This window comes from Neolamprologus brichardi, chromosome 15 (genome assembly GCF_056152115.1).
Source record: "Neolamprologus brichardi isolate AB-2024 chromosome 15, ASM5615211v1, whole genome shotgun sequence".
NCBI lineage: Eukaryota > Metazoa > Chordata > Actinopteri > Cichliformes > Cichlidae > Neolamprologus > Neolamprologus brichardi.
The window spans coordinates 29777951-29780915 of NC_142118.1; the positions used below are offsets into that span (position 1 = coordinate 29777951).

Consider the following 2965-nt stretch of genomic DNA (forward strand, 5'->3'; position numbering starts at 1 on the left):
ACTGAAAAAAGTAACGCCGTTAGTTGTAAGGTCGTTATTCCCATCACTGAGCATAGATGATAAGAAGTAAGACTGGTTTCTTCCACCCCAGCTGGAGTACAGCTGGGGTGGACAAGGCTAAGCATCAGGCTTTCAAATGAATTAAAAGTCCGTCTTGGTCTTTCGTTGATTAATAGGCTGGTGTGAAAAAACTGCTGCCACACTGCCCCCTCGGCCTGTGCTTCGAGGTTTCTGGTAGTTAGGATGACTCGAGGTGTTGATTCATTTAAACTAACATAATCACCCTGCTGCAACCAGGTTTCTGTAAGGCAGAGTAAATCGATTTGTTGATCAATTAATAGGTCATGTACTAACAGAGACTTGGAGGAGAGAGACCAAATATTTAATAATCCACATTTCACTGTTTTACTCTTTGGTTCAGATGTGGATACTGTGTTTTTTTATTTTTTATGTTTAAGTTGTTTATTGATGGTTTTTAGTTTGTTTTTTGTTTGTTTGGGACAAAAGTCTGAGTGGAAATGGGGTTTTGGGGGGGTAACAGGAGGAGAGAAGCTGCAGAGAGGCGTGTAAGACTGCAACTCTTCTTCCTGGTCCCAACTCTGGATAGTCATATTTTGGGGGGTTTAATACATTTCTCCATATTTCTAGAAATGCGAGCTGCTCCATCCAAAGTGGGATGGATGCCACCTCTCCTAACAAAACCAGGTTTCCTCCAGAAGGTTTGCCAATTATCTATAAAGCCCACATCGTTTTTTGGACACCACTCAGACAGCCAGCAATTTAAGGAGAACATACGGCTAAACATGTCACTCCTGGTCTGAATGGGGAGGGGACCAGAGAAAACTACAGAGTCCGACATTGTTTTGGCAAAGTTACACACCGATTCAATATTGATTTTAGTGAACTCCGATTGGCGTAAGCGGATGTCATTACTGCCAATGTGAATTATGATTTTACCGAATTTACGTTTACCCTTAGCCAGCAGTTTTAAATTTTCCTCAATGTTGCCTGCTCTGGCCCCTGGAAGACAATTGACTATGGTTGCCAGTGTCTCTAGCTTCACATGTCTCAGAACAGAATCACCAATTACCAGACTTGACCCCCGGCGGGTGTGTTGCCGAGTGGGGGAAAACGGTTAGTCAGATGAACAGGTTGGTGGTGTACCTGGGGCTTCTGTTTAAGACTATGCTTCCTCCTCACCGTCACCCAGCCACCCTCTTTACCCAGCTGCTTGGGGTCTGCCGGGGAACAGCTAGTGGGGCCTACGCTATCTTCGGCTGAACCAGCTACAGGGGCCTGGCTAGCTACGGGTGAATGAAGGGTGTGAAGCTGAGTCTCCAATTCAGTAATCCTGGCCTCCTGAGCTGCAAATATGCTACATTTGTTACAAGTATCATTACTGCTAAAGGAGGCCGAGGAGTAACTAAACATCTGACACAATGAGCAGGAAAGTGCAGGAGGGACAGGTGAAGTAGCCATGGTGCTAGCGAGTCGGCTATGTGCTAAGCTATGCTAGCGAAACAGTAAAGACACGGTGAGTGAATACTTTGGCTATAAATTAGGTAGTGATTACACAGAAAGTGTGCTTCGGAAGAAGCACGTGAAGATTATACTATGAAAAAAGAATGTATGTAAAAGTTTTTAATTAAATTGCTAAGCAGAAAAGCTACTCAAAAACACTACTGTGTTTGAGCAGGAACAGGAAGTGATACTCTACCGCAGAGAGAGTGAACACCAAGCGACAGCGCCACCAAGAGTCAGCAGTCTTTTTCCACTTATCAAATTCACAGTTGTGGTGAGCTGAAGCCTAAAAGGTACAGGGTTTAGAACTCCCGTGAAGAAGAGTTTCTTTGGATTTTGTGAATATTGGAGCCCTGGACCACAACTCACAATCACTGTTGTTATCATAATTGACATTTGCTTCACTGTAAATACATGCACTGTTATTACACCAGTTCTAACTACTAACTACTTTAGCTATCTTTTTTTTCTAAAATAGACAGAGTCATAATTTATATTGATCCAAACTTATTTAAACAAAGGTCTAAGACAAATTAAAAACTAGATGTTGCAGTACTTGGCTCATTCTTCATCTCCTTAGTGGGCCTCACCACCACTGGTGCAGGGCCGTACTCAGCTAGCAGCTACTTTTTCAAAATTTGAAGCAGAGCATCTTAACAGCTGACATTTAAGATTACCTTTGGACAAAATGATGCAAATGCTTACGCACTGCCATAGAGCTGCCAGACCTGACTGACAAAACCACAGAACTGGATACCAACCTCTATGGATCTAAGAGGGTGTCGGGGAAGGCAAAACATTGCAAATGTCCTTATTTTTTCTTTTGTGAACGTATCAAAATTTTAACACACTTAAAAAATGAAATATCTCATTAATGAATAGCAAGTATGTTTATTGTATCACTGAAAAAGCAAGATTCAGGTTTTCGTTTGTCTTACATACGCCAAGTTCAGAAGCAAGTGGTCCTGTGTATTCAATGTTTTTGAAGCAATCATTCTCTTGTCATTCACTCAATCAATCATTCACTCAGGGAAAAAATTCTCTCTACCTTTCTCTTTGCTGTTAGCATGCAGAGTGTGGGGAAAAACACAAATAAGTACCCTGAAACCAGTGTTTTGTCAGGCTAGATTTTGAATTCCATCACAGATTACTCTGCCTGTGCTCATCCTTGTTAGGAAGTATAAAAAAAATGAAGATTTTTACAAATAAAAGGTGACACCTGTCTATAATGAGAAAGAGACAGAGATGAGTGATGAGTAATAAATGATTGCCACAGTATCCAATTTCCCAAACAAGCTTATATGGATGCATCATGAGAAAAGCAATGGCTGGGTTTTATTTCTAGCCAGCGCATGACTGATATGCATGGCTTACTTTTGTAATTGTCTAGGTGCATTGGACCCAAAGACGGACATAGCAATCTTTTCAGCCTAATAATGTAGTA

The 2965-nt window shown here is 41.5% G+C and overlaps 1 pseudogene; it reads right to left on the bottom strand.

Moving 5' to 3' along the window:
• Positions 1-607: 607 nt before the first annotated feature.
• LOC148098559 (uncharacterized) lies at positions 608-1479 on the bottom strand (annotated as a pseudogene).
• Positions 1480-2965: the final 1486 nt, after the last annotated feature.